We start from the raw sequence: 24460 nt of genomic DNA, 5'->3' as shown, positions 1-24460 counted from the left end.
CTCTATCTGTCCCTTCCTCTGTCTCTGCCCTTCTGGGTTACCCTCTGTCCTCCTAGTTCAATCTCTGCCTAGGGCCCTCTACCTCTGTGCCCAGTCAGTCAAAGGGTCAGCACTGACCCAAGCTCATAATCTCTGCCCTCTCCTATGCCCACCCCTGCCTTGGTGGTGCCCCCAGGGCCAGCTGGGGAGATCTGATCACTCTTCAGAGCTCCCTGCCTACCACCCCAGCATGCCCTTGGTGGGGCCTGCCTGCCAAGAGGCAGGGCAATGGGCTGGCAGGCTGCTCCTGGCCCCCTCCTTTTCTCCTTCCTTCCCTCCCTCCCTCCCTGCGGATCATTAAATATGTATATCTTATTACACGCCTTGTTAGCGTATTGAGCTCTATTGACTGATGATAAATCCCAAGCCCCGTCCTGGCCATAAATTTATCTGGAGATGATGAAGACTCAATAATCTAGTGAGGCAGATAATATGACCGGGCCTTAAAAAAGATCATTACATTAGATGTCAAAATTAAAAGTGAAATACACTTTATTAACATGGCCACGGCCCCAACTCAGGCCATTACACGTTATAGCCCCTGCCTGCCCCCCACTAGGGCTTACCAGCCTGGGGGAGGCTGGAAGGACAGACGGACAAAGGGCCTACCTAGATCTGGGTCAAACAGCCAGGCTCAGAACCCAGGGCCTGGTAGCCCCATTCCTTGGCTGGGTAAGCTGAGACAGGGAAGGGGCACAAGCTGAAGCTAAACCTGCATACTCAGATGATCTGTTCACAGTTGGCCCTGAGTTTGTACGCACAGAACCTCAGGATGGGGGGTGGTGGGGAGTGAGTGCTCACACACACATAAGCACACTGTGAAAACTGCCCTAAGCTGACATGGGCTGGATCTTCTCTCTTATCTCTCAAGGCTGGCTGAGTCGTCACTATGTGTGTGTTTGTGTGTGGAGTGCCTGTCATGCACCCACAGCTGTATCCACTTTTCTCTATCAGTGTGCATACCTGGATGTCTGGTGTGTTGCTGCATGGGAGAGAGCGAGAGGGAGAGAGAGAGATAGAGAGCAAGAGCGAGAGCGAGAGAGAGAGAGAGAGAGAGAGAGAGAGAGAGAGAGAGTGTGTGTGTGTGTGTGTGTGTGTGTGTGTGCATATGTGTGTCTCTGAGAGAGGGGTCCTGCTGGGCAGAGCCACCTGGCCTGGAGACACTGGGTTCCCAGTCTCTGACCCTTCCTGGGGTCCCCTCAATTGAGCTCACTATAGCTTCCCGGCTCTCTGGGGTCCCCAGACCTCTGCAAGAAGCTAACTGGGCACCAGTGGACTACGAAGGGGGTGCACACAGACACACCTCCCTGACGTCACATAGGAGCCCAGATTCTTGGTGCTGGATGGGGCTTGACATACATACAAGTGAATACAGACCAGGGCAAGGATGCACTTCATCATCTGCCCAAGGAAAGGGGCCCAGCCTCTGATCAGAGATTTCTGGGAACAGGGAGCTCACCTCCTCCCACAGCTGTCTGCGCACTCTGGTCTGGAGTTCCTCTCTCCCACTGGTCATGGTATCCAGCATCACTTACAAGGCCCAAAAGAATACACCCCATGCAACAATTGGAGAACTAGTTCTAGAGTTTGAAGTACAGTTAAGGGAGCAGAGGCACAGTCTCTAGGGAGAGATGGATACAGACACTTGAAACAGCTTTGAGAAGCAGGACCTCTGGCAGAAGAAAAGAGAGTCATCTATGGACTCAAGAGAACTAGTCTAGAAAACCAGACCTGAGAATGTGAGAAAGGAGTGGGAAGCAGGTTGGGAGGGGAAAGGAAACAGTGTTATGATTACACAGGGGAAAAAGAACATTAATACCTTCAAGTACCAGAGCTGTCAGCTGCCTTGGTCCCTTCTCTCTATGTGAGCCTCCCTACTACTGTATTCTGAATTTATAGCATGGGTACTATGTGTATTTGTGGGACAGTGCACCCCAGGTTTATGGGGGATAATGTTTTGCTGGATTGTTCTCACTATGCTGCTCAGTAAATGCCTCTGCTAGAATTTAATTGTATTTACTGGCTGATTTTAAATGAGAAGCATACTGGTTGGGGCTCATGAGTTATTGTTTTGAAAGTGCAGACCCACAGAGTAGCCTAGAACCAGCGAAGAACTACAGGGTAGCCTAGAACCAGTAGAATAGCAGCTACCCTCTGGGGAACCTAACTCTTGAATGTAAGTTAAGGATTTGGTCCAGCGGGGAATGCTACACTGTTCAGGCTTGTTCAGGATTGATTTTGGCTCCCTACACATTTGCTGGGACCCACCGGAGAGATTCTCTAAGACCTTCTTCCTTGTTTTGTAGCAATCCAATAGAAACAAAAAAGGATTTTTTCTTTTGTTTTAAACTGTAATTGGAGAGCCAGTTTTCCAGTGTGTTTCCTTTACAAATCAGACCATTTTTTTTGAGATAACTTTTTCTTGGTTGAATGCTTATGTACTGATGTCTCCTGTATTACTGTGATCACTGGGATTATAGAAACTCATATGAGCAATACTGATGTTGCGTTCCTTGAATACTCTACATATACATTTATTTATAAGAGTACATGTCTACATCCCTAGAATGGAACCTCCTTGAGGGCAGGTGCCGATACATTGTGTTCTCTTGTATCCCCATCCATCTATCCATTCCTAGCAGTGTTCTTTACATAAAATAGGTGCATAATGAATGCTCACTGGATTGGATTGAAGCTGCATTCTCCTCACTCTGACAACTCCACCCCCTTACCCCCACTGGCCCAGGAGTCTCCTTCTCCTTCCTCACTACAACTACCCAATGCTCTCATTGCCCCCTTTCTGTAACTTCTTCCCATTGGAGGTTTATTCCATCTGTCCAAGGCACCTCTGTCTAGATTCTGGTTGTCATAATCTAGCGGCCTCCAGGTCATTTTCCTTCCTTTCTTGATGAGTTCAGCACTGGATTCAATCATCCTGGTCTCCCCAACTTCTGCCCTCAACCTTGTGGGCTTTCCAAAGCAACGGAGGAGTTCATCAACTTTTTCAGCGCTCAGTGTCTTTATTGCATCGCTGCTACCCAAACGGATGGTCACAGCCTCGCTCTCACCATCACCCACTGACCGTGCCCCCCTCTCTGATCATAATCTCCTAGACCTCCATCTTCCTCTTTGCCTCTCCCTTTTTAAGCTCTAACCCCTCCATCTCCTCTTCTTCCAGTCCGTCACTCTTGCTGTGGTTTCATTTTCCTTAGTTCATCATCTTGAACCAAGAATTTGAACAGATTAGCTAGGCAGGAGCCTCCTCTCTTGAATTCCTTGTCTTATTGCTATTCATGCCCTACCAGTCCTCAGGCCTGGGTCACCCTCCCATCTACTTCTTCCTTTCCTCTTCTGTCGCTACTAAACGCTGGTGGAGTCAGGCCAATATGCCAACTGTGCTCTCGCCCCTGGGCCATCTTTCACTGGGAGCTTCTTGAGGACACGGGCTGCCTTTTGCCTTTTTTTTGTATCCCCAGACCTTAGCACAATGCCTGGCACATAGCAGGCATTTAACAAATGTTGACTGACTGATTCTTCTTCCTTGATAAGCTCCCTATCCCGTCCCACCGAGCAACTACTTCAAGCCTTCACCTCTCCCCTCAAGCCCCCGTGGCTCCCTCCCAGCAGAGTCCCTGCTGAGAAAACAGTAACAATCTCATAATCCCTTCTCTACAACAACACCCCTGGCATCCCATTCCTGGCCTCTGACCTTTGCCGAGAGGGGGTCCTTTTCGCCAAGGGCAGCCTCCCCCCACATGCCCTCAGTCCATCCTCTCCCATCCCCTCTAGGAGCTGACCTGTCAACAGTTCTGGACCTTTGTCCACAGCCTCCTTTTTACCCTCCTCAAAGGCAGGCTTTGTGGCTACTCTCATGCAGATGACCAATGCCTTCCCACCTACTGAGTCTAGGCTCTTTTTCCCCCTCTCGGCCACCTCCCCCTTGGCCTTGGTGATGCAGCTGCCACCTCCCTCTCCTCCTAGTCCAGCAGGTGTTGACTTCTCTCATTTTCTCCTCTGCCTTAGAATTGCCTTGAGGGTAGAAGTCCCTCTTGTCCCCTCCACCTTTACAGCCTCCTCCAGGTCTTTGCCTAGGCTCTTTCCCATGCCTGGAATGCCTGCCCTCCTCTTTCAGCTTCCTTCAAAGGTCAGCTCAGGTGCCACTTCCTCCAGGAAGCCTTTTCTGTCAACAGGCAAGTCACTGAGCATTTTTTGGCGCTTGCCCTCTGCTAGTCACTGTGCTAAGTTCTGGGGATGCGATGAGTGGCACAAAGCTGATCCCTGCCCTCAAGGAACTTATATTCTAATGGAGGTTGGCACACACAAGATACATCAGGGTCCCTGGATGGCCTTCAGCACCCAGTCCGGAGTCTCGGAGGGGCAGGGTCCATACTGGTGAGACTGGCCGGCTGACCTACTCTGAGCTCCTGTGGCCTTGGAGTTGGGAAGAGCCTCCTTCCAATCTTGCTTCAGATGCCTGATGGCTATGTAACCCTGGGCGAGTCACTTAATCCTTGTTCAGCTCCTCTTTCCTCATCTGTCCCTTTCTTTGTATTCCCAACACTTAGCTCAGCAGCTGGCACACAGCAAACGCTTAATAAATGTCTGTGGATTCTGTCTCTGCATTCTAGCTAAAGTGACTCACCTGCTGCACCCCCAATTTGGCACTATACTTTCTGTCTTGGTTCATTCCTGCTCCCAATCCGCTTTGGCTCAGGCTGTCTGAATGCCCCCTCTGCTTCCGCATCTGGGGTCTCCTCTGAGGCTCAGTAACGGAGGGCTGCCTGTTCCTGGCACTCTGGAGTTCCATGGTATCTGTTCATATTGTATAGACCGTCCTTGCCACAGCCACCCTGGAGGGCAGGGATTGGTGTCTCTGTATCCCCTGGTGCCCCAGGCTTAATAAATGCCAGCTGGAAGGGGGAAGGGGCTTGGGGGGCAAAAGCAGGGCAGAAGGTGGACAGTTCCCCTGTGATACATGCTGTCCTGCCAGGAGAGGGGCCAGTGCATTACTCTGTAGTGTGGGTGCCCCCCCAAGGGTGGAGGTAATAAAGAAGAGTGTCTCACTCTGGAGCAATGAGAGGGAGAGAAGAGGGCATTCAGGCCAGGCAGATCTGCCCCAGACTGGGGGTGGGGTGGGGGAAGCGCCCTGTCACAGGGCATGTATCTGGCTAAGGAAACAAAGATTCATGGGTGGGTGGACTGTGGAGGCAGGTGGGACCCAGCATCATCTGGAGCACCTTGGGGCTCAGAGACACTGGTCTGGAGGAGAAGGGTGGGCCCCCAAACAATCCCCAGAAAGGGATCTGTTGCTTTAACAACAGTGACAATGCCAGCGACAGTGGCCAGTTAATCACGGGCCAGGACTCTGTCCATGGCTGGTTCTGGTCCTCTAACAAATCCTGCCTGCCTGCTGGTCCCAGCCTCCCTGCCTGGTGAATATTTCATCTGCGGCCTGCACTTCAGGGTGCTCTGGATAATCCCTATTAATTTAAATAATGCCGGGCCAGGCTTATCAAACTATTTATTATTTATCAGCTTTGTGTATTTGTAGCTAACAGGTAGGGGGGCCGCCCGGGACAGACCCACTCCATCACGCTGCCTGCCATCGCTCCTGTGCCTTTAATTAGTAATGAGGACTAATAGGCCTCCACAGCCAACACCCTGGGGACCTGGGGCCCGATGGGCCAGGCCCAGGTTGGATCCGAGGGGTCTGAGCATGGACGTCTGATTGGGGTGATGGGAGACAATTTTCAACTATGCCCCTGACCTCTGAAATGTGGGCTTTCTCCCCTTCCAGGCAGCCTCTGCCAAGCCTAGGGGACCTCAGAGTCACTACTTGTCCAGCCCAAGCAGGGGCCCAGGAGAATGGAAGCTCCTTGAGGGTAGGGGTCTTTTGCTCCTCCTTTATATACCCAAGGCTTGGCCCAGTGCCTGGCACATAGTAGGAGCATAATCAATGCCCACTGATTGCTGAATTGGGTCAATATTTATTACAAGCCCTTTGGTGGGTCTTCTCCTGGGGCCAGAGATCTGCCCCAGAGAAGAGGAGGCTCGGGCTGGGATGGGCTTATGGAGAACCCTAGGCTCCCTTTCCTTTCTCCCCCAGTAACTACCTGCAACTGCCTAATCAGGCTGGATTCGGGCCTGGTGTGTCTGTCTTAGAAGCCCATCCCCCTTCCCAGGCTACTCTGGCTGGGACAAGGGAACACATGCACCCAAGCATCTTCCAGCCTCAGCTCCAGCCCCAGCTCCAGCCCCAACCATGCCAGGCTCCTGTCCTCTGAACATGGCACGGCCCTCGGCCCGTGCCCAGACTCCTGCCCTCCTTGACTCAGGACTGCAGATGATCAAGCTTCAGAGGCCTTAGGTGCACAAGGAGTCACCGGGTCCCTGAAACACACAACCGCTACGGCCCCTGCTCCCAAGACTCAGCTCAAATCCCACCTCCTGAAGCAGGCCTTTCTCAGGCCTCCCTCAGCCACCACTCCTCCCGTTATGTGAACCTAGTTCTGATGGGGAGCTCCTGAACAGCCACCAGATTGGAGGGCTTGCCAAGAGCTTTACAAACAGTGCCTCAGTTTACCCACTCTGGGGGTAAGTGCTAGTATTATCTCCACTTTACAGATGAGGAAACGCAATGAAATGAAACCATGTGCCCAGGTCACATAGCTAAAAAGTGTCTGAGGCTGGATTTGAACTCAGATCTTGCTGATACTGGGCCCAGCACTGTACCCACGGTGCCCCTTAGCTGCCTGGTCCTGTAGGACAGAGACCATGTTTCTTTGCCTTTCTTTGTATCCCAGCACACAGTAGGTACTTAATATGTTCTTGTGGGCTGACTGATCCCCTGAGGCACAATTGTGCACATGCTCACAAACACTCATGACCATGGGGGCACAGACGGCTCGGAGCCATCCCTTTCTCCTCCAAGGCAGAGTCCCAGCTACTCACACAAAATCCATTCCAAAAATGAACCAAGTTTGGACATAGTACGGGTCTGGTCCTAGGCACTGAGAGAGGTGGCACACCTGGATGTACGCTCACACCTGCACCCAGGCTCTCGGAGGCCTCTGCTCCCAGCTGTAGCCAAACAGGAATTCCCCTATAAGTGGCCATCCAGCCTCTGCTCCAGGACTTCCAGGGACGGGGAGCTTACCACCTTCCTAGGTAGCCCTTTAGGACAGCTCTAGTCTAGTGAATTTTCCTGCTCTCAAGCCTAAATATACCCCCTTCCCCCACCTTGCTCTTGGTTCCGCTTTCTGGGGCCAAGCAGAGGAAGGCTGACTCCTCCACGTAAAGGCTGTGGCTATGGCCCCCCTCCCCTCCCCTGAGTCTTCCCTTTCCCAGGCCAAGTTCCTTCAAAGGATCCTCCTGGATAATGTTCTCCAGGCCCTCCCCAATCCTGGCTTCCCCTTCCCTGGGATGTCCTCCAGCTCCTCAATGTTACTCTTAACCGACGGCACCCAGGACCAGGGTACCTGACAAGGACAGAGGTAGCTGTGCCTCCCTATTCCTGGGCTCTGTCCCCTTAACATGGCCCAAGATCCCCTTAGCTTTCTCAGCTTCCAATGTCATAGCACTGACCCATACCGAGCTTGCTTTCCACTGATCAAAATCCTACTAGAGACCTTCCATACTTTTTTGGGACGAAAAAGTCTGACCCACAAAAAATACTTACACCAGCTCTTTTTGTGGTGGCAAAGAACTGGCAACTAAGGGGCTGCATGGATTGGGGGAATGTGATGGAATACTGTTACACTGTACGAAATGATGAAGGGGGTGGTTCCAGAGAAACCTGGGAAGACTTGTACGGACTGATGCAGAGTCAAGGGAGCAGAACCAGAAGAATTTATATGATAACAGCAACACAAGACAAACATCTCTGAAAGACTCAGATCAATGCAGTGACCAACGAGGGAGGATGCTCCTCACCTCCTGACAGAGAGGTGGCCATGGCCTCCAAGGTCAGAATGAGACGGGTGGGAAGGAATTTAGCTTGGCTGTTTATTGGTTACAAGGATTTTCATTTTCTTTTTTTTTCAGTTGGGAAGGTGGGGAGAAAACGGTGCTTAACAATTGAAAAAATTAATAAGAATAATAATGATGAGAAACGACCTACTTTTGAGGTCTGGCCATCTGATCAGTCTCAGACCCATCTAACTTCCCTCACCTACATTCCTTTTTCTCACATGGATATACACCCCCTCCCACCCCAGCCCTGCCTCCCCCAATAAAAAGACTAACCACACTTAAGTCCTTATTCTGTTCTAGTTCCTAAGGAAATAAGGAAAGGCACAGGCATTAATTTTCTTGCCCAGAAGCTCCTGGGTCCCGGGTCCCAAGGCTCTCTTACTACTCCATTTCAAGGAGGCTCAGCCCTGGACTGGGGCTGGGGAGATGGGTGGAGGGCCAGGAGCACCACTTAAGAACTCACCGAGAGGCGTGAGCACCGAGATCACCAGAGACAAATGAGCTACTCCCCGTCCTCAAGCAGCGTCTGCTCTGGGGGTGGGCACAGAAGTGCCCACAGGCAGCGGAGTAAGTGCTAGATGACTTTGAGGGGAGGCCCTTCCAGCTAGAGGCTTATGGACGAAGGAAGGAAGGTGGGAGCTGCCTTGTAAAAGGCAGAGGTGACGAGGGTAGCCATTGGGGCACTGGGGACAGCTTAGGGAAAGGGGGGAGAGGCAAATGGCAAGAAAGCCAGTCTGGCTGCAGTGCAGGAGACACGGAGGGGAGAAGGGAAATAAGCCAGCAAAGGCAGGGTGGGAGCAGGCCCCGCAAAGGAGTCTGCTTGGAATTCCTAAAGCAATAGGGTTTACTGAGCAGAGAAGGGACAGGGTCAGACCTACAGTTCAGGAAGATGGGATAGAAGGGGAGACTTGTTAGGAAGTCACGGCGATTGTTCAGGCTGCTGTGAGCCAGGGGAGGGGAGGGCAGCATTTTGGGAGTGGAGAGAAGGGGCAGAGAGGAGATCCTAGGCAGGGAGGGAGGAGTGGAGGGAGACACCCGGGTCCAGAACCCGAGTAATGGAGAGGATGGTGCCCTCGACTTCAGCGGGAAGCTGGGAAGAGGGCTGAGCTTCAAGGGAAAGAGAAGAGCTTGAGATGACCCCAGGACATCCAGTCCAATGCATCCTGTGAGCCAGGAGCTCAGAAGAGAGATTGGGGCTGCACGTACACGCCCGAGAATCTTTTGCTCAGGATGACTGAAGCCGTGAGAGCTGAAGGGATCTCCAAGGGAGAGCGCGCAGAGGGAGAGGAGTGTGGAGCCAGAATGAGCCTTGGGGTAGCCCACGGATGAAGATCCAGTCAAGAAACTTGAGAAGGTGAGGCTGACAGGGGCCTGGCTTAGAGCCCGCCTCAGGGTCAGCTGGCTCCAGCCTCAAGGCCTTGAAGGTCAAATCGGAGCCTCTCCTCAGAAGACCCCCTTCAGCTCTTTCCTTTAATCTCCGGGAGAGTTCTGAAAACCCCAAGGCCAGGCTCAGGAGTCTGGGGGGAGGAAGGAGCATCTAGGCAAGAATCACAGAGTAGTAGATCTGGATCTGAGAGAGACCTTGGAGGCCACTGAGTCCAACCTCTTTATTTTACAGACGGAGAAACTGAGGCCCAGGTCGAGTGACTTGCCTAGGGTCACATAGCTAGCAGGTCGTCGGGAGCAGGATTTTTTGACTTCTCGTGTCTTGGAGCCCGAGATGGCAGCAATAAGAGACACAGAAGGGTTGGTCCTTGTGAGCAAAGGTCCAGTCTTGCCCGAAGCCCCTTCCTCACCCCTCTGAGTGCCTGAGGAGCACCAAGCTCTGTTAAGTGCCTAGCTCGGGCTCTCCTTCCTGGGCAGTGGCGCATCCAGGAGCGCACGTGGGTGTGGGCCAAAGCCTGACAATTACACTCACGGTGCCGATCTTCAAATCCATATGTCTTGAGGCTGCCAGTACATCATGGTGTCAAGTCCCTGAATTGGGACATCCATCAGAAGGCCAGCATCATCCCATGTGGCCATCCAGAGCCCGCCTGGGCCAGGAGGCTTAGAGTCGGGGGGAGCCCGGGATGCTGAGGGGCCTGGCCTCTGGAGATGGCTCAGCCCGATCAGGGCCGTAGCCTGGGCCCAAGCTCGGCAGGAGCTCTGGGCTGGGCCCCGGGGGGCAGAGGGAGCCCCCCAGGTGGCTGCCAGGCTCAGTTGCTAACACTCTGCACTGGCTGTTCTTAAAAATTTATGACTCTGTTGAAACATGAAAAATAAGGCGGAGGAGCGATCATTAGCGCGGCCCTGCCCCCCCTCCCCGGCACCCTCGTAAATTGAGATTTATGGCTGCAGCGGGCGGGTGGGGAGGGAGCGGCCCAGGCGGTGGCAGCGTCACAGCCCTGTCTGTGTCTGTCGGAGGCTTCAGTTTATCACAATCTACACAGATTATGGGGATGAATACAGGGCCAGCCCCCAGTTCTGCCAGAGCCCTCTGTAAACAACAGAATAAGCTATGGGCCTCCCGGGGAGGGAGAAGGCTCCACTGAGACCAGGCAGGCACCCAGGAGGCAGAAGGCCACAAGGGCGTGCCAGCCCAGGAGCCCCCGGAGACCTCAACAGGCACCGGGCCCCCCGTCAGCTTTGTAGGAGGGCTCTATCTGGGCAGCTGAGCCCTGGCAGGCCACCCTATCATGTCCCTTGGTAAAAGGAGCCCCGCCCTAGCCTCCACCAGCAGGGGAACAATGGCAGCATCGGGCCCGGGTCCCAGCCCCCTCTGCCCGAGAGGCCTCACTTAGCGCTGTCAGCCCAGCCATTATGGAATTGGGGTTTCATTTACACACTAATTAAACATTACAGCTTGTTCACAATTACAACTCGGGGATGAGGGAGTAACTAATTACTGAGGAAATGAGCTAACATTTATCTCTTCCAGGAGGAGGAGGAGAGCATCAGCCCCGGCCCGATGCCCTCCGTGGGCCCTCTCCCTTCAGCGGCCTCCCTAATCAGGCTGGGGGTGGTGGGCAGGGCCCAGGCCCCCCTTCCTCAGCCCGGGGAAGGGGCATCGCCCCACAGCCCAAGGCTGGCTGTAGGCTCCCAGGACGGCAGTTACCTCGAGGGAGACCAAGGAGGAGGAAGAGGTGGACTGGAAGGCAGGAACCGTCTGGCCGGCAGGCCCTACGTGGCCCCCACCCCAGGAGCAGGGCATGGTGGCGCATCCTGCATCTCAGATCAAGGGCTGGGGCCCCAAGGGGTCTGCGCTGCTCATCCCCACATCCATCTCAGCTGCTGGACAGGCAGTGTGACCTTGATCCTTCTCTCCAGGGAAGAATTAACATCAGAGCCAAGGCTGGGGAAGGAAAGGAGAGGAGAAAGGACTCCAACCTCCCCCTCTCCCAGCTCCAGCGCCGGCCTCCCTCCCTAGAGTGGGGTCTGGGGAGGGGTGGGGGACAGAGGAGACTGGGGAATTTAATAATAGTAACACCTCAGTCTCCAAGCTTGCAGCCTTCCTGTCTTTGGGCCAGAGGAAAAAAAGGGAGAAGAAAGGGGAACAGTGGAGAAAGCCTGAACCAAAGGGAGCCGGCCGCTTAGAACTGAGCTTCAAAGGGGCCCCGGCTTCTGGGGCCTAATTGTACTGACCCCTGGCCTCCGCCTTCAATCAGTGCCGCTTCCCAGCTCCTGCAGCCTGGCGGCCTCCCCGCCCCTCACCTAACTAGCAGCCATATTCTTCTCATTAGGCCTGAGCCCGGCTGTGGGAGCCACCCCCACCTCCTAAACAGGGGCCTTACACACACACACACACACACACACACACACACACACACACTCACACTCACACACACACACACTCTCTCTCTCTCTCTCTCTCTCTCTCTCTCTCTCTCTCTCTCTCTCTCTCAGCCTGTGTGTGTGCTCAGTGGGCAGGGGCCTGATGGAACAGCAGTGGGGTAAGGGGGACAGGGGCTGGAGCAACTTGGGCCTGTCCTGGCCCCCACGGCCCCAGGACCTCTGGTACCTGGCCCTGCAGGACCACTCCTGACAGCCTCACTTGGCTGAGCTGGTCCCACACATTCCCAAGCCTGTCAGTTGATGCTCGCCCCGTCCTCTGCATGTCCTTTACGTGTATGTCTGCATGACTGTCTGCCTCTGGCTGGGAGTTCCCAAGGACAGGGACAGGGATGGTGCCCTGGGGCTGTCCAGGGTACTGGCATCTAGTCCCGGTGACAGCTGCAACAAACGCCTGCCGCCCCACGGACAAGCTCCGCCTGGGCCTGGCCTCCATTAGCTCCTGCTTAGCTCAACGTTGCCCAGCAGTAAGGAGGGGGTGGGCACAAACGGAGGTCTCCCCACAGCCGTTGGTCCATAGCCCGCTCAGCTGGAGGTCATGAACAAGGGCCTCCTTCATCGCAGTCCTCCCCATCTGTGGCCCTGGTAGGACCCCAATGGTGTGGGGACAAAAGATTAGGAGTAGTCTTAGTGCCACCCGGGATGAGGAGCAGCCTCTAGGGATGTCCCAGGGACCCCACTGGGGGCATTCTGGTATCAATTCCAGGTAGGGCTCCCTTTGTTACTGGGGCTGGAGCTCCAGTGGGAATGAGGGCAGGGAAGTCGGAGGGGCCCAGGAGTCCTCAGCCACAGTGGGGATGAGGAGAGGGAGCCAGCTCCAGAGGCCTCCCTAAGTCTCTGGGGGTCAGTCAGGGTGTGGTCCTTGTGTGTTCTGCAGGGAATCAGAATGACCTTCCAAGGAGTTGTGGTGGCCCAGCTGGCCAGCCTGTTCTCTCTGACATTGTCTCTCACCTTAACCCACTGCTAATGACTTGCGAATATCGACGGAAAAGGGAAGGGCAGAGTTGGGGAGGGGGGAAACTGGGGGGTCAGGAGGCAGAGACCGAAATGAAGTTGAGTTATCTCCCATCTGGAGCTGAGCTCCTAATCCTCCAGCCCCAAGGAATCCAATGAAGCCCCTTATCTGCCCTGTCAATCACCAGCCCGTGTGCTCGCACACGCGTGGCACACACACACACACACACACACACACACACACACACACACACGCACATGTGGGCACACTCCCCGCCTCCCTGGCCCATTATTCCTCCGGCAGGAGAGTCAGGAGCCGGGGAGCGCAGGCCGGGTCCCGCCAGATGGATGCAATTTGCATAATATCAGCAGTGGAGGCTGCAGGATCAACAGGGGTCAGGGCGCTGACATCGGCGAACAGTCTATCTGCGAGCGCTAATTTGGCCGGCATTGATCTGTCTTGCTGATTTCTTTGTCATTTACGTCGGCGATGGTTTGACAGGAGATACAGAGAGAGACAAGGGGAGGCCGGCGGGGGCCGGGGGGAGCAGAGAAACAAAGATTGTAGTTACCGATGCCTTTAACACAGACAAAAAGATGAGCGCTGCCTGAGGCCGCTGAGCGGGCCACTGTGGGACATGGTGGCTGCTAATTACCCCAGCGCTCAGAGTCCCTCTGGGTTCCCAGTGCCAAGGCTGGGGAGGTGGGGGGGGGGCAGGAATACTACCTGCTCCCCCTGAGCCCCAGGGGAGAGGCAGTCATGGGGTGCACTCGCTAAGCCATGACCTTGTTCGTTTCTCTCCTATGGGGGACCCCCCACTCACTCCCCTCCCTGGCACCTCAGGGATCAAGCTGCTTTTCTCCTGATCCTGGCCCCCAGTACAAAGCCAACATCCAAGGAAACTGAGGACTGGGGCCTGAGGAGGCCTGCATGCAGGGGGCCCCAAGGCTCTCCCAGTCCTCAGAGAGAGCTTCCCTGTCCTACAGTCTCCTCTGAAGACCCACTTCTTGGGGGCTGACCTGCTACAGGATTCGGGAAGCCCCGGCTCTGCCAATGACCACCTGTGGGGCCTTGTAGGAGCTGGGTGACCCCTCCAGGCCCCGGCTTCTTCATCTGTTGGATTATGCCTATGATGCTCATCTTCTGTTTGGTCTTTAAGCCTTTCACAACCTGAGGAGCACCTTTCTACTCACTGCACACATGTACGCACCTCGTCTATGGTTCAGCTAGGCTGCCTCCTTTCTTCTGTTCCCCCCACAGCATCTCCATCTCCCATTTCCAGGCGTTTGGCCTGCTCCTTCCCTGGGCCTGGAATGTGCTTGCTCCATTAGAAGGCGTGGATACAACAGGCCTCTTGAGCACAGGGACTGTCTGACTTTTGTCGCTGGGTCGCCAGCACCTGGCACAGAACAGGCTCTTTTGACAGGCCTGTTGATCGACTGACTGACTGTCTGGTATAAAGGGTCCCATCCCTCCTCCTGCAGAAGACCCCCGCCCCCCTCCTTCCAGCCCCTGCTCAACAGCCTTGGGCTCCTTGGACTGGGGCTCCACTTTGGGGAGGAGGACCTCCCTCCCTCCCAGCCATCCCATGGGCTCTCACTAGGGGACACCCCTTCCTTGGGCGCCCCAAACTGCTCTTTCTCTGTGGCCTTCCCTTCTGGCCAGGTCCAGGAAGGGGGCCAGCTGAGCACTGGCCGGCCCAGCCGGCCCATCTTCCTTTGTCTCCCTCCTTCCTTTGTCAGCGGCAGGAGCGAGGCGAGGTTCCTGCTCGGAGCCTGCATGATCAGAAGGGACCCCCTGCTGGCCAGCTATGGGAGGGGGGGCAGCGGGCAAGGACACGGAGGAGACCGGACAGACGCACGCACGCTTTGGTGTACACTAATCCCCTGGCCCGAGGCCCTTCACAGGGACCTGGCAAACTTCAAGGAAGGGAGGCAAAGGCATCCTTCGACAGAGAGCCTCATTATCCCGCTCCCCCCATGCGGGCGGGCGGGCACGGAGGGAGGGACCGCCGTGTGCACAGAAAAGGCTGTCACTGTCCTTTCTTCCTTTGGGTAAAAGCCCGTCTCCCGGAGCCTGCCCGCCCCCGTTCCAGGCTGACACCTCTCAAGGCTGCTAATTAGATCCCTGTTGCCTTTCTAATGCACTCTGACAAGCGCCCTCACATGGGCCAGCTGGGTCTTGGCACTGCCTCTGCAGTGTGGACGCAGGGTGCCCAGAGCAGGGTTCAGGAATGAGGTCAGCGGGTGCGGCTTCCAGCTGCCCCCGCCAAGGGAATAGATAAGCCCCTGGGGGGGAACCCTGTCTCCCCCCCCCCCCTGGCTTCAGGCCCTCTCCACCTCCTGTAGACAGGAGTCACACCAAGCCTGGCCCAAATCATTCTCTGTTCCGTCTGAGAATCTCCTCATGGCAAAGGAAAGGGGACATGTGAAGGACAGGCCTCGATAGCAGCCAAGACTGCCAAGGCTCCCCTGGCTAAGCCTCTGGCTGGAGGGGACCCAGACACATCTGGTCCAAGCCCCATCTGAGGAGGACTCCCCAGTGAGGGAAGACCCAGTATAGCCTCTGGGCAGCTGTGCCACGGCCATGGTTGGGGAGGTGTTCCTAGCTCTGACTCGGCACCTCCAACCATCTAGCTCGAAAGCATTGATCAGCCACTTACTATGGGCCAGGCCTGATGCTGGGGTGAGAGACGTGTGTGTGCATATACACACCTGCTCTCAAGGAGCTTATGCTCGGGAGAAAGACGTGTGAATATACGTGTGTGTGTATATGTGTGTATGTATGCACGCGCGCGCGCACACGCACACACACACACACACACACACACACACACACACAGTGTGCAGCTGGTTTATACAGAGCTTTAAGCTTCCCAAAGTGCTTTACATGCATTTTATCTCATCGGATAATGAGACCCTCCTAACGACCCTGTCAGGAAGGTGCCATTCTGACCCCCTTTGTACAGATGAGGAAACTGAGGTACAGAGGGGTTAAGGAACTTACCCAGACTCACCTAGGGAGTAAAGACTTAGGCAAAATTTGAATCCAGGCCTTCCTGCCTCCTGGCACAGTGAATAGAGGAGAGAACTAGACCTGATCTGGCATTAAGAAGACCTAAATTCTAATCCTGCTTCAGTCACTCTCCAGGTGACCCTGGGCAAGTCACTTAACCTGTCTGCTCAGCATCCACAACTGTAAAATAGTGACTACCAAGAACAAAAAGAGGTAGTATTTGTAAAGCATTTGGCATGGCCCCTGGCACACAGAAGGCACCATATTATTATTAATTATTCGTCACTGTCCACCACAGCATATTATCCCTTCAAGTAAACTATGCCCATATTCGTGCAAGTGCATGCACACGAGCGCACACACACATATACACACACACACACACATTACATACAACATACACACTAGATCATTTGGTCCAGAGCCAGAGGAGGACTGCTAGGTAAGGAACAGCCAGAAAGGTCAGTCTGGCCTCAACACAGGATGCAGGGACACTATAAAAGCTAGCGCTCCCAAAGCTTTACAAGTACCATCTCACCAGATCCTACAACAGCCCTGGCAGGGAGGTGATTTATTTACCCCCACTTTATAGATGAAGAAACTGAAGCTGAGAGAGGTTGGTCACACAGCTAACAAGCATCTGAAGCCACATTTGAACTCGGACCTTCCTGACTCCAGGTCCTGCGCTCTCTCCATGACACTACCTAGATGCCAATGAAGATACAATTATTTATAATAAATTATTATTACACTATAATGTTATATTTTATAAGGTGTAGTAAGCTTGGAAAGGTAAGTTATGGCCATGTTGTAAGGAGCTTTGGGAGGTGACAGAGAGCCACTGGAGTGTCTTGAGGGTGTGGTGGTGGTGAGGTGGCATGGGGGCATGGTGGCATTTAGGAAAATCACTTTGGAAGCTATGAGGAAAGAAGATGGACTGGAGAGAGGAGCCTGGAGGCAGAGAGACCATAGCGGAGTCTTCCACAATGATCCAGGTGAAAGGGAATGGGTGGGGGCCAAGCTCGGAGAAGAGGAGGTCAGAGAGGCAGAGATCCAACCGAAAGGGCTTGGTGACTGAGTGGAAATGTTGTGTTTGTCCTTCATTCTCAAAGAGGACCATGACATCAGGGAAATGATGCCATGACTTACAGTTGGCTTTGATCTGAGTGAGGGAGGCCCGTGCAAGGTCACCAGCCTCACTTTCTCCTCCAGAGTCATCTGGGTCCAGGGGCCTGATATTCACCAGGATGTCTGGAGGTTGCCCAGGACGCAAAGGGAGACCCTGGCCCTTTGAGGCTCAGGCCTTTTAGGGAGGAGGAATCAAGGGTGCCTTCGAAGCTGTGGACTCGGGGTGAGCCAGCAACCTCAGAGAGTGATTTCAGCTGACTGGTGGGGCTGGGAGCCAGATTTCAAAAGGCCAAGAAGTGAGAGGGGAGGAAGTGGAGGTAGTGACTGTGGACAACTATTTATTCTTTTGAATTGGCCTGTGAAAGAGGGAATGAAGGTCATTAGCTTGAGGGGACTAGGGGTTTTTTTTTTAAGGATGGTAGAAACATGGGGCATATTGATAGCAGAAAATGAGCAGGTCAACAGGAAATGATTTGAGTTTAGGGGGCAGGGATGATTGTGGGGGTGACTGCCAAAAGGTGGGAGTCTTAAGCCACTCCAGGAGAGGCCTCCTTCCAAGCTGACTTAGTGCATTTTCTGCTTCCTGCCTTTCCACCAATTTCAATTCCTAATTGAGCAGCCCGCCAGGAGAATGTGAGCGGCATCCTGGGATCCAGGGATGCCTGGTAGTCTATGGCATTCTACAAGAGGAAGCCTGGAGAGGTAGACATGCCCAGTAGCTCTTAGGGATCGCCACACCTTCCACGACAACCTTTCTATCTGGCCCCGTGGCTAAGGGAAGGCTGAGTGGCTAAGGAGGGGGAATCTGGCTTCTCTTGATTCAGTTTTTGTAACTACCCAGTTTTTACTAGGTCCTTCTAGGGTCCCACTATAAACAGTGCCCAGAGTCAGAAGAGCTTCTGCCACATCCTGGGGAGTCCATGCAGATGCGCAAACTTGGGGGCAGTAGGAGGACATGATACATCATTGAGTGAGCTCGTCACAAAGAATTCAGCTTAAAGTATTCCACAGTGTTGCTAGAAGTTAAACAGGGTCCTGGTCTTATGGGATCAGAGCTGGTAGGAAACCACATTACAGGTCATCAAGGCCAGGACCCTCTTGTCCAGAGAGGGCACCCATGTGGCCTGCCCAAGGTCACTCAAGAAAGTGATCTCACCTTCTCTGAAGCCAACCCAGCGTTCATTCCATTGCCTGAAGGGAAGGCTGAGAGTTGGCTTCATGGAAGCAGCAGGGCTTAGAGGGAACCAGCGAGGCTGGAGCTGAGGGGCCCCTTTAGGCAGAAGGCCATCCTCTGGTTTCTAGCCCAGAGTCAGGCTGACCACCTTCTTTATCAAAGACTCTCAGGCTTTGTCCGGAAATGAAGGATCCCTCTAAGGACAAAGATTGGTCCCGAGGGAGCATGTCCGAGGACTCCACGGCTGGTCCTGACAACCTATCTGTGTAGGGGACCCTTCTGGGCCCTCTCCCTTCCTCCTCACTGCAGCCTCTCCCTGGTCATGCTCTCCAGCTTCAGGAGCGTCTTTCCCACCATGCCCTCCCCTCCCACCCCCCCAGCTCAGCTCCTCTGAAAACTAGTGGCACGGGTCTCCTTGGTCTTCCCCCCATGCTCCATTTCCCAGCCATGAGCATTCTCATTGGCCATGCCTTGGCCTCCCTCCCTCCTCAGTTCAGCTTCCTCCCTTCCACGGGAAGCCTTTCCTGATCCCTCCGCAGGCACGCTTTCCCTCTAGTGAACCCATCTATAGCTTGTCTGTCGTCAGCTGTTTGCTCGTTGGCTCTCCCACCATGCTGGCAGCTCCTGGGGAGCGGGGACTGTCTTTACCTTTCTTTGTATCCTCAGTCCCAGCACCGGGCCTGGCACACACTCACTGCTCTTCCTGGAAACAGTCTTTGTCCCCTTCTATCATTCTTGTCTTTGTCATTTACCTAATGCACAGACAGGTCTGGACAGGTCAGAGGCCCCTTGCTTTGGCCTGGCATTCAAGGCCCTCCGTAAGCTTGCCCCATTCTCCATCTCTCCCTCATCTCCTTTCCCAGCCCGCCTCCCTATGCCCCAGCCAGGTGAGGCATTTTACTTCCTCTATGCGGGTCAGGCCCTTGCCTGTCTCTGGGTCAGGTCCTACCCCTGCTGGACAAGAGGAGCCCCAGGGAGGGGTCTGCTGTCAGAACTACAAATGGAGGCGGCTCAGCTGGGTGCTGAGGGTCCGTCAGAACCCCTCCCTGGCATGGTAGCTCCTTGAGTAGTTCATTAGAATTGTGTCACCAAGTACATATGCCTGAGTGGACAGTGACGGGCGATGACCCCTGACCCAGGGACCGGGAGACAGTCCCCATCAAACTCCCACAGTGAGACCCTTTTAACACGCACAGTGAACTCAGCGCATGGAGAGTTGGAGCTCATTAAAACCGCCAACTCCGTGAGCACGCCATTAACCTCGCTGCTCCAAACTCGTGCTTCGCCATCTCCTCCTCTCCCTGTCTAATTAGCGCCCCAAGCTAGCCCCCTCCCACCCCCAGCACCCTCTCCTCCAGAGATGGGGCGGGAGCGGCCACTGACCCTCTCAATGGGTGAGGTGTCCCTCCTGGACCTTGGGGGACAAGGAGATGTGGGCAGGGCCGGATCTGAGGCAGTCTATTTGGAGACCCCATTAATGGGCATTGTGGGCCCAGGTTCCCAAACCCCAGATGGGGGCACCAAGGCCCTTTTAGCAGAAAACCAGGGTTGGTGGCTAGGCCTAATGAGGCAGCCATTAGTGGCGTCATATGGGAGGGGGGAGGAAGGAGAAGCGGTGGGCACAGGGCAGGCCAGGGACATTAAGAGAAGCTATGCCTCAGGAGCCATGGGGAGAAGGCAGGGGAGTACCCTGTCTGGGACCCCACTCCTGCTGGAGATGCCAGGAGAAGGGGTGTAGGCCTCCATGTTACCAGGCAGCACCTCTGTGCCGCCACAAGCTGGTGGAGATGAGGAGGGAAGGAAGCAGGCAGATGGGCACCAGCCAGACTGAAGAAGCAGGGGACAGGAATGATGGCATTAGAAGGAGCCCAGAGGGTACTAGGTCTGAGCAGCACCTGCCTGAGGAGCCCTTCCACAATGCAGTGAGCCAGCAAGTGGCTGTCCAGCTGCTACTCTGGACCTCTGGGCCGAAGATGTCACCGTCTCCAGAAGAGCCACTCGTTCTGGCCGGCTTTGAGGGTCAGGAGCTCTTTCTCTTATGCACTCAAAATGGGCCTCAGCCTCCTCTTGTCCCTGCAACTAGTTCTGCCTCTGGCCACAGAGGACAATGCTTGTCCCCCTCCCAAATGACAGCCCTCCAGGTAGGTGGCACAGGCCCTTGGCCTGACTCTTCTCCATACCAAACACCTCCAGTGCCTTTGCATGTGGCCTGGTCACCAGGCCCTGCCCAGAACCGAACCCCAGGCCCCAGAAATGCTCTGACCAATACTACTAGAGAATGGCCAGACTTCTGGATACACCGGGGCACGGAGAGCCATGAGGGTCTCATCACTCATCTTCCTCAGTGCACCCCCTGCCCCTGATACTCTGCCCAGGCCCACCGCCTCCTCTTCTCACCATCCCTGTGATAGGAAGACCCTGGCTGGCGAATGACCCCACCCCCTTCTACCTGCTTCCCCAGATCTGCTAACCCTTCCCCTGTGCCCTCTGACCTCTCACTCTAGTGGACAAAGTCCCTTTCATTCATTAGACCTCTTCCTCTTTTGCTCCGTTCACCTCCTGGCCTTCCCTAAGATCTGATCATCCTGTCTGCTCCCTTGGCCGCATCTTCTCTCATGCCTCCCGATTCACTGGTTATGGTGGGAGAGTCAGAACACTCCTTGTTCCCCACTGCACAATGTGGGAGTCAGGAAGACCTGAATTCAAATCCAGCCTTAGACACTCACTAGCTGTGTGACGGTGTGAGGAAGGACATGATAGATGCCCCTCCCAGCATCTCCCCACCAGGCCTCATGGCACGGCATCTGAATGGGGTTCCAGCCATCCACAGGGACCTTCTGCTACATCTGCCATCATGCCCACAATAGCCCTGAGACTTGTTCAGTGGTACACAGTCCAGGGAGTGTCAGACGCAGGGCTTGAACTCAAGTCCCCCCCAGCCAGTGAAATGTCCCCTCCCCACCCCCTCACTGCTCTCCTCTGAGAGGCAGAGGGAGGAGGGAGACAGCCATGCACAGGGGGACACACAGCTCAGAGGCTCATGGGAGACACAGAGTGTTGTGTTCAGGAGCCACCAACCAGGCCAGTTTGGGCACAAGCAGTGGTGAAGGTCCAGGCACTGGGCACACCCACAGGCCTTGCCCTCAGGGATCTGATACTCCATTGAGAGAGAGAAACCTATACAGAAGCACAATGTGGAAAACTCTTGAGCTGGGGGCCAGATGACCTGGGTTCAAATTCTGGCTCTGACCTTGGGCATGTCCCTTTAAATCTCTGGGTCTTCATTTCCTCATCTGTGAAGTGAGGATTCCCCCCTCCAGCTCGAAGTCTATGCTCCTAAATGAATAAAAGATGGTTTGGGGGGGAGTCTGCCAATAACCAGGCACATCTGGGAGGCCCAGGCATGATGGGGGAGGGGGAGAGGTAGGAGGAAGACACCTGAGCTGAGCCTTGTAAGAAGCTGAGGCCCCCGAGAGGTGGGGGTGAGAAGGGAGGGCATTTGAGGCCTGGAGAGTCTGGGGGCTGGCATAGATTGGGAAGGGGGTGATCCTCTAGAATGTGCTTGGAAGGGCTGGCTGGGGATCCTGGGACCAGGCCTGAGGCAATGGGGACACATGGAGGGCTTCTGGACAGGAGAGGGATGTGGTCAGGAGTCAGACTGGGCCTAGGGAGCCTTCTCTAGGATGGGGTAGAGGCCAGGCAGGGGAAGGCCTGAGAAAAGTCGGTCAGACTGAGCAGCTACAGCACTGGGGACCCTGGAGAGCAGCTTCGTTTGCAAGAAGCCAGATTTCAAGGACAGTGCACAAGAGGAGAGAAGGTGGAAGCAGTGGGTGAAGATGAATCTTGGGAGGATCTGGCTGTGAAAGGAAAGATTCCAGTCGAAATACTGGATAAAAAAACATGTACATGTTTACTATGTGCCAGGGACCGGTGGGGCTGCTTAGGATAGAGAGACAACAGGAAATGAGCGTCCCTCCCCCACTCTGACCCCTCCTCGTGTGTGGAGGCAGCAGGGGAAGAGCCAGGAGATGATGAGAATCCGAAGGTGGCCGAGGGAAGGATTGGCATGGCGGCAGGGAAAGAGGGCAAGCTTCTGTAGTAGATTGGGGCGGGTGATCAAGGGCACAAGGAGAGATGTGGGCCTTCGAAAGGAGCAGAGGTGTGGAGGAGGGGAAGAGAGAGTGCTCCCAATGAAGAGGGGGCCTACTGTGTGCCAGAGCTTTACACTCATTATCTTATTCGATCCTCCAAACCATTCTAGGTGCTATTTTACAGCTGAGGAAACTAAGGCAGACAGGAAGTGTGAAACATAGAGACTGAATAATAGACAATCATGATTGGAGCTCTTGGGGAGATTGCTGACAATCCTGGGTGGAATGGAGGAGTAACCTCTGCAAATTGAATAGACTGAGAGATGGGTTAAGTGAGGGTGTCTGAGGAGGGTGTGCCCAGTGCCTGGGCCTTCACCACTGCCTGTGCCCAAAGTGGCCTGGATGGTGGCCCCTGAACACAACACTCTGTGTCTCCCACGAGCCTCTGAGCTGTGTGTCCCCCACGCCTGGGGTGTCTCCCTCCCCCCTCCACCTTTCAGAGGAGAGCTCCTGGGGGTAGGGGGACGTGAGCTCAGGCCCTGCCTCTGATGTTTACTGACAGTCCTAGACCAGGGTACCCTGCAGAGCAGCCCAAGGGCCATGGTGTGGGGACAGTGAGACTGGAACAGGAAACCAGGACTCTGGAAAGCTGTACCTGCCCCTTGGGGAGGCTCGGTCCTGGTCCTTATTAACTTTTAATGGTTAGAATGGTAGAAAATAACCGAGGCATCATGGTGGACTAGTGAGGTGGCACAGTGCACAGAGCGCTGGGTCTGGAGTGAGGAAGACTCATCTCTCTGAGTTCAAATCTGATCTCAAACACATACTAGCAGTGTGACCCTGGGCAAGTCACTTCACCCTATTTGCCTCAGTTTCCTCTTCTGTAAAATGAGCTGGAGAAGGAAATGGCAAACCACTCCAGTATCTCTGCCAAGAAAACCCCAGATGGGGTCACAGAGAGTTGTATGTGGCAGAAATACGACTGAACAACAATACAATGGTACACAAACCTAATAAAGAATCCTTCCCCCCTCTCTCATATTCTTGCCTGGGGGAAAAGAGATGTGGGAGTCCTAATTAAGGCAAACATGCATCCCCACTGCTGGGATGGGCAATGTCCTTGTCAGGTGAAAAACCAAGGCAGGTGCTGGGTAAGGGGGCAGAGTGCCCCTTGATACCAGCACCTTGGTGGGCACAGTGACTTAGAGTCAGGAAGACCCTGTGTTCCAATGCTGCCTCACTTACCAGCTCTTGCAGCCTCAGTTTACGCATCTACATAAAGGGGATACATTCCATCTCTGTCCCATGCTGTCTTCACTCTGGCCATCTCTGCCCTGGGTTTCCTGAGCTGCCCACATCTAGCCTGGTCAGCTTCCCTTCAGGAGCTCGGAGAGCTCCCTGAGGCCAGAACTGTCTGGTTTATTTATATTTGCACCCCCAGTACTCGGCACAGAGCCCGGCATACAGCAAGTGCTTAAGCAATACTTCGGTGGGGCAGCTAGGTGGCGCAATGGAGACTGCAAAGCCCAGCTCAGACTCTTAGGAGCTGAGAGGCTCTGGGTAAGAAGCTTAGCCCATTTCAGCCTCAGTGTCCTCAAATGTAAGACGCGGAGCATGACAACACCCTTCTTTCCCTCCCTCCTTCCTTTTCTCCTTCACTCCCTCCTTTCTTTCTCTTTCCTTCCCTCCTTCTTTTCTTCTCTCTTTCTCTCCCTCCCTTCCTTCCTTCCTTCCTTCCTTCCTTCCTTCCTTCCTTCCTCCCTCCCTCCCTCCCTCCCCACTGTCCTGACCCCACCCACATAGCCAGGTCTATCTCAAATCACAAAGCCTTTCTGGATGGTGACAGCTCACGACTGACCCCATCCTGACCTTGTACCTGTGTACCTGCTGGGGGTGGGGCCCTGGCCTTGGATGTTCTAGCCAGCTTCCATAGGAGCCAGGAGGGCTCAGGGCACAGCCCATGTGCTCGAGCGAGCGTGGCCGCCTGTGTCGGTCAAGGACACGAGGCCCTGGATTTCAGGGAGCATGCGGCGGGGTCCTCTCACCCCCCACACCCCACCACATCTGAGGACCACGTTCTCATGCCGCCACTGCCGTCAATAATGCAGCCAGAGTCATCGCTCAGAAGGACCTTACTAATTAAAAGCTGGTGAGGTTTAAATAATTCATCTCCTTAACTCGTATCGATCCCAGAGTTTAGTGGCCAGAGCCTTGAAACAATATTAAACAGCTCCCTTCAGGAGCAGAGCTTGTGGC

General features: G+C 54.6%; 1 protein-coding gene across 2 annotated transcripts in view; it reads right to left on the bottom strand.

Moving 5' to 3' along the window:
• The window catches only part of ERI3 (ERI1 exoribonuclease family member 3), a 185697-nt gene that overhangs the window by 10845 nt on the left and 150392 nt on the right, over positions 1 to 24460 (bottom strand). The gene's annotated exons all lie outside the window — the stretch shown is intronic.

Source organism: Trichosurus vulpecula, chromosome 4, assembly GCF_011100635.1.
Source record: "Trichosurus vulpecula isolate mTriVul1 chromosome 4, mTriVul1.pri, whole genome shotgun sequence".
In the NCBI taxonomy this organism is placed as follows: Eukaryota; Metazoa; Chordata; class Mammalia; order Diprotodontia; family Phalangeridae; genus Trichosurus; species Trichosurus vulpecula.
Note: the sequence above shows the minus strand (reverse complement) of the source record. Positions and strands in the feature narration are given on the sequence as shown.